The sequence below is a fragment of the Neophocaena asiaeorientalis genome, unplaced genomic scaffold, assembly GCF_003031525.2.
Source record: "Neophocaena asiaeorientalis asiaeorientalis breed wild unplaced genomic scaffold, Neophocaena_asiaeorientalis_V1.1 scaffold294, whole genome shotgun sequence".
Lineage (NCBI taxonomy): Eukaryota > Metazoa > Chordata > Mammalia > Artiodactyla > Phocoenidae > Neophocaena > Neophocaena asiaeorientalis.
The window spans coordinates 3,034,526-3,049,083 of record NW_020173945.1 but is presented as its reverse complement, the minus strand read 5'-3'; positions in this window follow the sequence as shown (position 1 = coordinate 3,049,083).

Genomic DNA, 14,558 nt, shown 5'->3' with positions numbered 1-14,558 from the left:
ATAAGACATTTCTTTTTTTTTTTTTTTTTTTTTTTTTTTTTTTTGGTTTCTTTTTTCCCCCTTTTGACTAATGCTTGTGTTCACAGTTGAATAATAAAAGAGAACATTTTTGCAAAACTTCTGAAAGGCCCTGGAGCTAAGGGCAGATAAATGTTAGGGAAAGTTTGGAGGAATAAAGAAAAGTGGTAAAAAAAATGATGGCAGTGGTAGAAGCAAAGGCATTATAAATAAAGCAGGGAAGAATAGAGGATGTACAAGGGAAAGTGAGGCCAGGGATGGACCGGGAACAGGGCAGTCTTCTAGAAAAATGTCATCATTTAAAGCCCCTTCTCATACTCATTATTTATTTCCTCGGTAAAGACGAGTCTCTCGGCTAACAACATGAGAGGGAATGTAAACAGTTCATTGTGCTTTGTCGTTGCTGGTTTTATTTTAATTCTGTAAGCTCCATGGGGCATTGCCACATTCTTGTATCGCGAGCACATAGTAACATAGTAGGTGCTCAGTCAATGTTGAATGAATGCTGACTACATGTGTTCACTTTCATTTATTCCCTGAGACCAGGACCTGGCCTTGCTTGCCCTTCCTCTCTGTCCATTAATTCTTGCTTCATTTCCTTTTGTGTCTTCATCTCTTTGCAACAGGGTCTTCTGGTACTTTCAGCTCCAGTGGCCACTTGATGAAGAGGACCTTTCTCAAGACAAAAGGGTGTCTGGGTACTGCTCTGCCCTCCCCACCCGGGGGGATCTGGCTCCTTGCATGCACCCAAACCTCAGGACAGGGTTGTGGCTGGAACTTCTCTTGTTTTCAGGGAGCCCAGCACAGGACATTCATGATGTCACCTCCCAGGATCCCCCTCTGCCCTCCCCAGTAGCACCCAGAGCCTCTGCCTGGACATCTGCCTTCTGTCCTGCAACACTTCCTCATGGTTTATGCTGATGGCTTCTGTCCTCTTCACTCTTCCTGGACTGTAGGACCACCCAGGACCCAATCCATTCCCACTGGGTTAGGACTCAGTACTCCATCCAGTGCCCTTGATTTTCCTCCCCTTGCATTAGGTTATCTCCTCCATTTCCAGCCTGAGTACAGACAGCTCTCTTGGAACCAGAAAAGGCAAATTCATGGCGTGGATCCTGCCCCTGCTGCAGCCATTACTAATCAATCACAGCCTTCTTGCCAATGGAGCCTGGATATGGTCTTAGAATCCCCTCTTAGGATCAGAGTTGGTGAGCAACTTTGAGTGATTGGGGTGAATAGGTTGGTGGCAGCCTTCATTCCCGCACAAGGATGTCATGCCCCATAGGCTTGATCAGCGTCCCGATCTTGAGCATCTCCAGAGGTGGAATCGAGACGGTATCTTCCTCAGGCACTTCTCTCCCTGTTCATCCTTCTTTCCTGCCTCCTGTTTGCTCAGGGCTCCCCAGGTCCCAGCAGACTTTGTGCCGCAGTGAGTCGCTGTGACCCGCAAGCCTGACCCAAGGCTCACAGCCACAGCATGCACGTGGTAATGAACCCTGGGTTTCACTTGATTTCTCAGCTGGGAGTCTGATTGTGGCCATGCTTTGGAGCCACCAGAGTCACCCGGGTGACCCTATGCCCACTGGACTGTGCGAGCCGCTCGCCCAGAATGTGAGGCTCCTGCTGCTTGCTTTCCCACAGCGCCTAACCCAGCTCCCTTGCAAACTGCATGTCATCAATACTCTCTCTCTCGGAGGGATGATTTATACATTCCTAAAAGCAGACTGGAATCCGGAGTTGACTAACAGAAAGTCAGTTTTTGGTGGAGAAAGAAATGTAGGAATTCTGGAAACCAAACAGAACTCATCGTGTATTTGTGGAATCAAAGCTGAGACCATCACGTGTTTCCCACATAACTTACAGCAGAAGTTTTGGGATCCCAGCCTTAGAATCCTATCACTGACCTTGGGCGAGACCCTTAGCCCCTCTGAGGCTACTTCTGCTCCTGTCAAACCGAGGCAACACCGGGGCTGCCCTGCAAGGCCGCTCTGAGGACTGGATTAGGTTACTCTTAGTCCAGCGTTTGTGCTAAAACGAGGTGATAATTGTTAACCGGATGGAAGCAGCCAGATGGACGCTAGGTTGGGATGTCCCATAACCTTATTCACACGGGGTTTTAAGACACAGCTTCTTTAACCTTTAAGAGTGGAAAGCAAACATTATACTTACGTTTTCTGGAGGCAACAAGATCGTAGGGAAGTAATTTTCAGCTTTCTCTCCTCCAAAGCAAAGACGGGAGCCGCCTGGAAACCTTCTGGGTGCCATCTCAGGATGTGCCACTAGGGGGCGGTATCGCACCGCGAGGATCTTTAATTTCCCTCCTACCGGGAGGAATTCGGGCAGGCCTTGGGTTGAGCAGTTTGACACGCGGGGCCTTATCTCATCCTCTATTTTTCAGTTCAGGGCAATTAATTCCTCCTCCTCCTCCAAATGACGTTTTCAAGTGGAAACCTGGGGCTTTGTGCTTCTGAGGAGTCCCCTTCTGTGTGCCTTATATTTGGCTCTAAATCTTCCGGCTTCCTCAGGCCTGTAGTCCCCTTTTGGCTGCACTGACGGTCCAAGCAAGTGGACGTGTGTACGAGGCTCGGGGTGCAGGTCAGGATCAGCCTGGAGCGTCCGGATGCAAATCCGATGAAGGTTTTGGTCGAGCAGAGGGGAAGGAAGCTGCTAGGCAGGTTCCTCTGGGCGTCCTTGCTGGGAAGGGGGCGTTGCCAGCTGTCCTGGGGAGGCTGATGGGCTGAAGGAGTGGCCAGTGTGAAGGAGCGTGAGGCTGTGAAAAGGTCACTGCTGCATGTCTTGGAGGTCGGGGGCTGAGTCCGATAAAGCTGAGGATGATTTTTGAACTGGATTTAACTAGATTTGAATGACTATGTATTAAGCTACCTTATTTGCAGCATCTCCTGCAATCTTCTTCCAAATGAAGAACCAAGGCTCAGAGAGGTTAGGTAACTCTCCGGAGGTCACACAGCTAGTAAGTATGAGAGGTTTGAACTCACATTCTCAGCAGCGTTGCACAAGAGGCTGGGGGGACCCCTCAGTACCAATGGGCACTCTCTCCAGCTATGTGACTCCTGCAGATCAGTGCCAGAGGCAGCCTGGACACAAGTTTAAGCCCAGGTCACAGCTGAATTTCTGAGGTCATATTATGAATCCACATCCCTCCTGATCCTTTCAATTCCGTTCTCTCTCCGCACTTAGATCCACTCTGCCCACTACCCCACCAAGACCTACTCACTCTGCCCATGTCAGCGCTTCTCCCTCCTGGAGCAGCTCGTGTACCAAGTGCCTACTGTGTGCCTGGCACCGCTCTGGCTTCTGGGGCACAGTCTCTGTCCTCGGGCCACCCACGTTCCCGTGAGGCATTTCTCTGGGGTCTGTGCTTTCTAGAATTTACTCTCCATTCTGTATTAATTATTTACATAACACACAATCCCAGAATGTAGCAGATGACACAATAGACTTTTATCATCTCATACTCTCTGAGGTTTGGGATCCTGGTGTGGCTCAGTTGGGTTCTTCTCTCAGGGTCTCTCACAGGCCGTCATTAAGGTGTTGACTCCTCTTGAGGGCCCTGGGGAAGGAGCCCTTCCACGCCCCTTCACGTGGTCCTTGGCAGGGTTCAGCGCCTCAGGGCTGTTGGTTGGAGGCCTCCCTCAGTTCCCTGCCAGGCGGGCCCTCCGCAGATCAGCTCACGGTGTCAGCTGGCCACCGCAGATGGGAGACAGCACCACAAATTAAAACCAGAGTCTTTTTGTAACTGGATATTGACATGAGATCCCATCACTCTGCTGTCTTATGTTCTTCAGAATCAGGTCATTAGGTGCAGGCCACACTTCCTGGAAAGGCTGTGAGCACTGGAAGAAGGTGTGGCTACCTGTGGGGGGGGGGGGGGGTCACTGGGGTCATCTTAGAGGCTGCCCACCAGTTTGCCCTCTGGCCCTCAAAGATTCACATCCCTTTCACATGAAAAATACACTCAACTCCTCCCAAGACCCCCAAAGTCCCATTCCATTTTCACATCAGCTCAAAGTCCAGAATCTCAGCGTCTGAATCAGATCTGGGTGTGAACAAGGCCCCAGGGTGTGGTTCAAGTACAGTTCCTCTCAATCTGTAGATCTGTGAAACTAAAGAGACACATGCCCTGTCCCCTGTGCACTGCAGGTGGGACGGGCACAGGACAACCGCTGTAGATATTCCTGCTCAAGAAAAGGGGGGAAATGGGGGTATGAAGGAGTCACTGGTCCACAGCAGTTCTGAAATTCAGTCGGGTAAATGGCGACCATTCCTGGAATAGTTTCCACATCTCTCTAGCTCCTGAATCTGAGCCATCCTTCCTTTATTCATGAAAGGTAAAATGTGGTTACAGCTAAATGGTCTCCTCAATCTGTTTCCTGCTGGTCTAACTCTTCCTTTCTTTATGTGTCTTCAGTCCAAGCTGGCAGTGTTTCTACTGGCGTGATTGGGGGAGGGACACACACACAGAGGGATTCAGCTGTTACAGTGAGTTTTTTCTTTCTTAGCTGGGTAATAGGTATACAGGTCGTCATTGCCTCACTCTAAACCTTTGGGTATGTCTTCAATATTTCACAGTAAATGCTGTAAAAAGAAAGTATTCTTTTAAAAGAAAACTCAGGATGTTGGTGCATGAATAGAAAGAATGATCCACAGAACAAAAGTCCAGAAATAACCCAAGTACACAGGGAAATTTAGTCTATGATAAAGATGACATTTCAAATGCTGGAAAAGTGATTGGCCTTTTAACAAATGATGCTGAGAAAATTAAATAACCATTCCTCATCTCAGACACAACAATATGCTTCAAATGAATTAGAAATATAAACAAGAACAATGAAATCATACAAATTCTAGAAGGTAACATGAGTGAATTCCTCTATGGAGAAAAGTTTTTTCATTATGAATCAGAATCCAGGTGTCACGAAAGAAAAGGTGAGTAAAATAGAACACATAAAAATTACAAAAGAACCTCTGTAACCAAGACGTGTCACATGCACTGTTTAAAACACACACACACACGATTTGCCAGAAAATACTTGTAATGTATCAGAAACAGAAACAGGGACAATTTCAGGAGCCCATAAAGAATTCTTCAAGATTGAGCAAAGACAGGTGAAGGTGGCCACGTTGGCAGTACTCTGGTTTTTCATTCTCTCTGAATTCCTCCATGAGACTAGCTAGAGCAACTAGACAGAGAAGCAGAAGCTACAGGTAACATTTATAATAAAACTGGGTCACAAGATAGTGTTAAGAACTTCAAAATACAAGCAGATGGGAGCAGACCATTATCAGTACGTGAAGACTCGTGTGTTTTTGTGTCTGTGCAAGGAAAAGCAGAAGAAGTAATGGGGCTTCTGATGGACCCAGGAAGGGGAAAACCCCAGAATAGCCACGGGGTTTTCACGATAAAGCACAGAAGCATGATTTGAGCGCGGAGGCAGGGGCAGTGCCAACCTCAGCAGCCAATGACTGTGGTGGTCCCTGGTGAAGGGGGGTGGAGCCTCCTAGCCCCAGTTGACTCTTAAAGTGGACCCCTCAGGGCTTTCTTCCAGGACACCCTGCACCCGGGAGAAACTGCTGGGAGTGGAATAAACAGTTTCCAGAAAAGGGGCAACTGAGAAACGGGAAAGAGAGGGTCTGCATACAACTGAAGAAGAGGAACATAGCCAGGGAATTTCAGAAACCAAGCTGCCGTATTTAAAAAACGTTTTACAGGAGTAAGGGCAGAGAGCTCTGTGGATTAGAGAAGCTAGTGTGAGCCACGATTCCTTCTAACTGGTCGTGAAAACTTCGCCACACGAAAAAGAACAACAAAAAAGAATTGAGGGAAAATCCTGGACAAGTTGGATAGGAAAAATTGAGGGAAAAAGACCAGAGCTCCTTAGAAAACATGGGCAAAGATATGAACTGTCCAAAAAAAAAAGAAAAATGTGCAAATCGACACATAAGAAAAACGCTCAACTTTATGCGTAATGAAAACGGGAACACTGAGTGCTGTTGTCCACATGTGAGGTTGGCAAAATTTCCAAAGCTTGACAACACACCTTGTTGCTGGCTGTGGAGAAACTGGCGCTCCCGTACACCGCCACGGAGAGACCACCACGGGGTAACTCCGTGGGGGGGAATTCAACACAATATCGCCAAACTACATACACACTTACAGGACTGGGTTGAATAGCTTCTCCCCAAATTTCTGTGCACCCAAAACCTGTGAATGGGACCTCATTTGGAAATAGGGTCTTCGCAGATGTAATCAAGTTAAGACGAGATCATCCTGGAGCAGGGTGGGCCTTAAACCAAATATGACTTCCTTATGGGAAGAGAAGAGACACAGACACAGGAAGAAGGTCAGGTGATGATTGGAGTGATGGGTCCATAAGTCAAGGAATGCCAGGGGCTGCCAGCAACACCAGAGGCTGCAAGAGGCAATGAAGGATTTTTCCCTAGCCCCTTCCTAGAGAGCATGGCCCTACCAACACCTTGATTTTGGAACTCTAGCCTCCAAAACTGTAAAAGAATAGATTACTGCGGTTTAAAACCACATTTTTTTTTTGGCCACACTGCGCGGCTTGCGGGATCCCCAACCAGGGATTGAACCTGAGCCCTTGACAGTGACAGCACGGCATCCTAACCGCCCGGGAATTCCCTAAAACCACACATTTTGTAGTGTTAGGCAATATTAATACTAGTATGTATTAGGTAGCCCGAGGCAATGAATACATGTACCCTTTGGCCAAATAATGCCTCTTCTAGGAATTTATCATGAAGACACACCTCCAACGATACAACAAATAGTACATGAACTATCTTATTCATTGAGGCATTCTTTGTAGTTGGAAACCATCTAAATGCTGAGATGCAGAAGCTGGGTTGGCTAAACCATGGCACATACTCTGGGTGGAACGCTTTTTAGAGGTATATAGCTCTAAAAAGGAATGAAGAATATCTTCACTGACTCCAAAGATGGCACCGTCAATTCCATGAGTCCCAGTATGAACGTGCAGCTAACTGCATGCAGAATCTGGGCTGACCCTGAATCTTCCTTCCTTCCTTCTACTGTGCCCAGTAGAACAAAGAAGTGAATTCTGTCAGTTCTTTAAGGGGACTAGTCTTCAGGAAGACTGGCAACTTCCACCTCCTCTCTATTGGATACCACATAAAAGATTGGGGGCAGACATGGAATATGGTTGGTGCATCCAACAAGGTCATGATCAAGGGCACTGAAATCATGGTTTCTTTGGCAAGTCTCGTCTCTAGGGAAGGCAAGGAGGCCCTCAACTCTTTGAGCCAGGGTAAGGGAAATGGTGAGGGGCTTTTAAAAATGTCCAAGTCCTTCGTTCCCTCTCTCTAGCACCCAAAATGACCTTCCTGCCAGAAAGGTATCCACAGGTAGAGAAGGGCCTGGAGGGAGGGGTCTGGTCCCTCTAAGAGCTGACATTTTCATTATGGGGTGTTAAAATAGTATTTTAGAGGACACTTCAGCCTTTGAAGGCTTTGGATATGTTACTCTTCTGAGCTGATCATTGCTGGGTCCTAACCAGATGGTTTCTCCGAACTGCTCCTCTGGGACCTGGGTCTTTTGTTGCCACCATCAGCCAAGGCTCTGCCCTGGAGGCTCTGAAGGGCCCCACTGCTCACAGCCCTCCAACCTGTGAAGCTTGGATGATGACATTTCATTTTCCTTCCCAGGAGGCACTGGAAATTTTCCACATGGTTTGACCTCTTTGAAGGGTTCAACCATTGCTGACATCATCTGGGGCAGATAGCAAACCATTGCCCCATTTGCCCAGAGGAAGAGGAAAGTGTATTTTTTAGAAACATACTAATTTCCTTTTAGAGCTACTGGGTCTGCGTTAGCTGGTGAGTGTTGAAATCCTCAGAAGAGCTTTGTGGGAAATGACTTTCCTGATATCCAATAGCACATCCCGTGGCCCCCAGGCAAGGGCCAGCTTACAGGAACTGTTAATGTACTCCCTAATTGAGGGGACAAACCAGGGTGAAGTTTCTGAATTTCAGGGTGATTGATAACATCAGCTCTGGCAAAACAGAGAGCCTTCAATAGAATATGATACTGATATTAAATATGGGCTTGGAGGAAAACAAAAAGTTATTCACAGAAAGTGGGCGGGCCAAAGAGGCATTATGCATATGATTATGGGGCTACAATTTTGCTGTTTGGTTAAATACTTATCCAGTTACGGAATTTAAATGTTAAGTGTTCCTGCCCCAGAGCCCTAATCACCCAGAGGGATGTCAGTAGCTGGTTGTGTAATAAGGAATCTGGTTGGCCTTTATCTTTGGTTCCCGGGAGGGGAGGTAACCTCTAAACCTTTGGAATCTCCTGAGTGATGGGAAGGTCTTTGTTATTCATGGTGGGCCTTTTAGACCCCACCTGGTAGGTGATGCCAATGAGGTGACTCGTGGGGGACCCTTAGATATTTTATGTTTATGAGATGACTCAGGATTCGGGCCGGCCATGCCAGAAAGAACGATGATGTGATTAGCAAGTTGGAGGTTTGATCCTCAAGCTGTCAGCCCAAATCCAGGGGGACAGGCAGGGGCTGGATGTGGAGTTCAGTCATGCAGGTGGTGATTCCATCAATCATTCCTCTGGAATGAAACTCCAATAATAGATTCTGGATACGGAAGCTTGGGTGAGCTTCCTGGGCTGGGAAAACTCTGTGTGGATCGTCACACATCAGTGACAGGAGGGTACTGCGTCCTTGAGGATATAGAAGCTTCACGTTTGGAACGCTCCCACGCCTAGACCTGCCCCATGGGTCTCTTCCTCTGGCTGGTTCTGATTTATTTCCTTTTGCTATAATAAAACTGTCATTGTAAGTGTCGTGCTTTCCTGAGTTCTGTGAGTCATTCTAGCGGATTATCAATCCTGTGGGTGTCCATAGGGAGCCCCAAATTTGTAACCAGCTGGTCTGAGTGAGGGTGGCTCTCGGGACTCCTAAACTTGCAGCTGGGGTCTGAATCTTCGCTTGGAGTTTGGCAGAACCTGGGTGGTGGTGATGAAGACCCAGGGGTTGGAAAAGGTGTGATACCCAGACTGGGTGACCACGTGGGTGAGGAGGGGCGGGGCCTGCAGATGGTGGAGGCGGGGCCTGCAGATGGGCGGGATGGCCTGGGACCAGCTCAGACAATTTTTCCCCGGGTTCCGCAACACACAGGGCAGAGAAGGCCTTGGAGGGAGAGACCTGTGCTACAGGCGGGGGTCTGTGCAGTTGCTCAGCAGCCTCGCCCCTGCCATTGCAGTGGCCCCAGGTGACCTCACGGTTCTGTGCTGGTGGAAAGGATCGTCTGGGTCCAGTAGACCCACCAGAGCAGGGGTAGTGTTTTCCCAGGGCCACAGTGCCCAGACCCAAGACACAGATCGATGCCAATCACAGCGGACAGCTGAGCTCTGTAGGTAACCAGACAGAGGCCCCCGACCGCCTCCACCGGGTGGTGCCAGGCCTGCTTTGCATCGGGCGGCTGCCCTGCCCGTGCTGGGAGGTCTGGTTTTCAAGTCGAGTCAGTAAGTATGCATAAGCTGCCTGCTCGGTGCTGACAAGGACTAAGTGGCAAAGGGAGTCACCTCCTGCCCCGTGGGCTCTGAGCAGGTAGATGACACAGATTCCTGTACTGGGGCTGCTGGGAAAGAACAAAGTCAGGGTGCGCGTAGAAAAGCTAAGTCCACGGGGAGAATTGATGAAAGAAGTGGGAAATCTATAGGACCTCAAAGGAGCCTTAGGGTCTGGCTTGTCGGAAAGCTGGGCAGGTGGGCACAGGACTGGGGGCGCAGGGGTAAACCAACCGCCAACAGAGACAGCCCTTGGGAGGTCTGGCCGGCAGGGGGCGGGCGTGAGACCTGCGCACCCCCCCCACCGACGTGAGAAGCCTGGACTGCGGGCTGATTGGGGCTGCCTCGAGCGTGGTTCTCGTTGGTCAGGCTGTCACACAGGCTGGGCCCTGGGCCCCTCATCCATCATTAGACTCGGCACACAGTGCATCCAGTTTCCTCCATCTGAAGATGAGGCTGGTGAAGCCCCGATGGGTTGTAAAGCCTCTTCCAGAGTCACACAGCTTGTCCTCAGTAGAGCTGGTGTTTTATTATATTTCTTTTACTATGGTAAAATATTATAAAAGGATTTACTTAAATAATATACAATTTGCTTTTTTTAAAAAAATTAATTAATTAATTTATTTATTTTTGGCTGCGTTGGGTCTTCGTTACGCCGCGCGGACTTCCTCTAGTTGCGGCGAGCCAGGAGCTACTCTTCCCTGCGGTGTGCGGGCTTCTCATTGCGTGGCTTCTTTTGTTGCGGAGCACGGGCTCTAGGCGCGCGGGCTTCAGTAGTGGCAGCACATGGGCTCAGTAGTTGTGGCGCGTGGACTTAGTTGCTCCGCAGAACGTAGGATCTTCCTGGACCAGGGCTCAAAGCCGTGTCGCCTGCACTGGCAGGCGGATTCTTAACCACTGCGCCTGGGGAAGTCCCCGATTTGCTATCTTAAAGTGTTTAATCCATTAAGTACACGCACAGTGTTGTGTAATCATAATCACTCTTTCCACAATTTTTTCTTCACCTCAAATAGAAACTCTGTACCCCTTAAACAATAACTCCCTGCCCCCTCTCCCCCATGCCCTGGTAACCTCTAATCTACTTTCTGTAGAAAGAGAGAAGCCTGGAGGCATTGCCCTCCCTTGAACATGTCAACTCCACTTGCCCTCACCCCGCGGGTCCCTCCTCCTGGGGGTGGCGGGGGGAGAGTGAGGGAGGGACGTGGGGCTAAGTCCCCTCCTCAATGCTTTCCCAAGAAGCTCCCACGCTCTGGGTCAAGATACAAGGAAAGGAATTCATTTTCTCAGATACATTTTATAATCATACTTTGTACATTACCGTGTCAGTTAGGACTTTTCGTGCCAGAAATCCAACTACACCGTCTCAACCGACAAGGGCGCAAGGAACAGAGAAGCCCGGAGTCGGGGCATTTCAGGCAGGCTTTCTGAGTGGGGTCTCATGTTGCCACCTGAACCTGGTTTCTCCCGTCCCACCGTGACTCAGTTTCCCCTGAGTTGGCACACTGGCAGGCAGGCCCAGCCTCACCTTCTCAGGTTCAAGGGCAGCAGGAGAGAGTCCCACGGGATCTGGCACCCAGTAGGCCAGTCAGCGCGAAGATGTTGTGAGGCTCTGATTGGCTTGGACTCAGGTCACGTGATCAACCCCACCCAGAGCCCGTGGACTTGAGGCAGGCCGCGTGGCCGTGCTTTCCAGGCTGAAATCTGGAAAGGGCCACCGGCAGTGGGGTGAGTGGCTGCCAGGGGTCCGAACCAACAGAAAATGACCCGCAGTCACTGAGCCCAACCTCAGGGCTACTGAGTGGCTCATTGAGTTAGTCCCTGTAGAGCACTTAGAAAGGCGCGCTTGCGTGGCACGCAGCCACGTCCTAGGTCAATGTTAACTTGTATTACTATTTGCCAAGCACCATTCTCAGCTCCTAACTTGTTCTCTATCGTTTCATCCTTACAACAGCCTCAGGAAGTGGCTCTTATTTTCTCCAGTTTACAAACAAAGACACCAAAGCTCGGAAAGGTTATGCAGCATGGCTCAGGTGGCACAGCCAGTGAGAGAAGGGGCCAAGATTTGAACCCTGGAAGTCCCATTCCAGAGCTTGCGTGCTTGTAGAGGGATTCAAGAGGGAAGCCCGTTCCTTGCATGGGGGCCAAAGGCAATGGCAGTAGGATAAATAGCAGTGTATTTAAACATCCCATAATAGTGCGAATCAGGTTCTCTCAGGAGCCGATTTTCACCCTGGTTTTAATTTGTAAACCCTTTAAAACTACATTAATGCTCTTAAGATGTAATACTGAAACACAGGAGAATTAGCAATACCTCCCTATCACTATAGTAGCCAGAAAGAGTTAATGTAGCTTCTAAAGCCTTGTAACTTACAACGAGGAATTACACTCCCAGAAAGTATAATTCAATGAGTAATGGGAAACTGGATTAATTCCCAAAATAAAGCTGTTATCATAAGAATTTATGAACAGAGGAATAAAAGACATTTAGCAGAATCTCCAGAGGCAGATATTAGACATGAAAATCAAACTTTGCAGTGGTTTAAATATTATTTATCACATCTTGCTCTCTTTTGTGGTCCCGCGCCTGGAGCTCTAGGCGTGTGATCATATTGTTTTCAGTGGAAAGGATCACAAGTGGCTGCTTTCACATGGAGGTAAAAGGACAGGGAAAGATAAATGGGATAGAGATGATTCACAGATGTGAACACACAACACAGGAGGTAATAGTCTATCCAGCTCAGGTTCAGTGCTTAAAACTTTCTCTGGAAGCTTAACATCAGGACTTTTCCATTAAAACAGCCCAGAGGATGTTGGCAAATCAAGCCAAGTATTCCCCTCTACTCTGTTTTCTATGTATAGCCCAGGACCAGTGGGGCTTATCAGTGTGTGAATTGGGGCAATGGGGTCCCAGCTTTGTCCGTCTCCTTAGTGGTTCTGCTCCACTTCTAGAAGTCTCTTTGGAAGTGAGAGCTGCCCCCCATCCAAATAGAAGCCAAAGCAACTGGCCTGTGGGCTGCTAAGCTGGGATCAGTGTGTGCCCTGTCACCTTTGCATGGCATTTTTTTTTTTTTGGTACGCAGGCCTCTCACTGTCGTGGCCTCTCCCATTGCGGTGCACAGGCTCCGGACGTGCAGGCTCAGCGGCCATGGCTCACGGGCCCAGCCACTCCGTGGCATGTGGGATCTTCCCAGACCGGGGCACGAACCCGTGTCCCTTGCATCGGCAGGTGGACTCTCAACCACTGCGCCACCAGGGAAGCCCTGCGTGGCATTTTTGAGAGGTCCCAAAGGCACCTGGTCATTCATCCCAACACATCTGCGATCCTGGGGGGCCGTCCCTTCAAAGCTAGTCCACTGATAAATGACGTGCAAAGGCTCCACCTTCCTTCTGCTCAGCTAGCTGGTTGGATCTGCGCAGCGTGTCGTCCTCCTGGCCACAGCCTGCAAGCCATGCTTCAGTGGAGATGGATGATTTAGGCCCACAGATTTGGAGATATTGGCTTCCTAGTGATGGAAGTACCTCTGCTGGATGCAATTCAAACTTCTTGATCCAGGATGGGTCTCCCACATACACAGTCAGCAGCATTCCTTCCGGACGTGATTCGTCTTAACTGGGGCCGATACAGCCCATGGGGGAGCTCAGCCCTGACTACCACCTGGGTCTTCATGTTCAGTTCACTAGCTACACATGAGTCACATGGTTACCTCCCACACCTCTCCTTCTGGCATATTTCTTACTGCCTGCAAAGCCCTTGAAAACCATCATTAGGGCTCTGCTCACCTCACTGTTTTGCCCTAGTCTTCACTCTAGTACAGATCCCATAAATATCCTCTGTTTTGCTGTATTACTGTTTCCATGACAATTTCCAGCACAGCTGTGTTATTCTGCTCTTTTTTTCTCTAACCATTTTTTAAAAAACATTTATTTATTGATTGATTTAGGCCATGCCATGCAGCTTGTGGGATCTTAGTTCCCTGACTGGGGATTGAACCTAGGCCCCAACAGTGAAAGCACTGAGTCCTAACCACTGGACCGCCAGGGGATTCCTCTCTAACCATTTCTGGATGCCTCCTTTTGCTCTCCTAAGTGTCGCAGTCTGCCTTTGCCTGTCCGTAGGTGGCCTCGAGTCTGGGTGGCCAATGCACACCCTGTCCCAGGTACGTGGGCCTCCTGCATAGGGTCACCTGAGAGTCTGAGAAGTGGGCAGACATAGTTACAGGAAATGTGGCAGGACCCCAGCGCTGGTCCATCACTTCCCAGCCCGGCGGGGGGTGATGGAAAGGGCTGCCAACCTTTCTCCTGCTCCAAACAGTTAAAGACAGCGGCAGCACCTGCACCTCTTCTCCCAGAGTCACCTAGGGCCACCCTTTCCCTCCTGACTTCCCACGTTTGTCTCCCCAGTTAATGACCCCCTCCCAGCTTTCTGCTCCACCTCTGGGTGCCTGCTGATGGCCTCTCCATTTTTCAAATCTTCCAGCCCTTCTGCCCAGTTTACATCAACAGATCCAGCCCCCCTGTCCTGTCCATTAGCTCTTGGCTCTGAGCAGTCCCTGGATCTCAGCAGGATTGACTGCTCCAGGTAGGGGTGTACCATCTATCTGACTCGGTCCCCCAGTATCCGATGTTCCCACATCATTGGGAGAGCAGCTGACTGGTGAGTAGACCTCATGGTATGCGGGAACCATTCAGAGATGAACAGGAGCATGGTAGAACTTTGGGGACAGTGGCAGGAGACACACAGAGTGACAGACTGAGAAATAAAGATTATCTGCTTTCCGTAAAATAGTGACCAGGGAGAAAGGGCTCTCTGTCATCTGAGGAAGCTGGATTTGAGTGATGATTCTGAAGACCAAGAACCCATCTTCATGCCATGCTAGATATCGAGGAACCTCAGCCCTCTGAAGGACATCCTGTTAATCCCATTTGTTCTATAGAAACTAGGAACAGGCTTCAG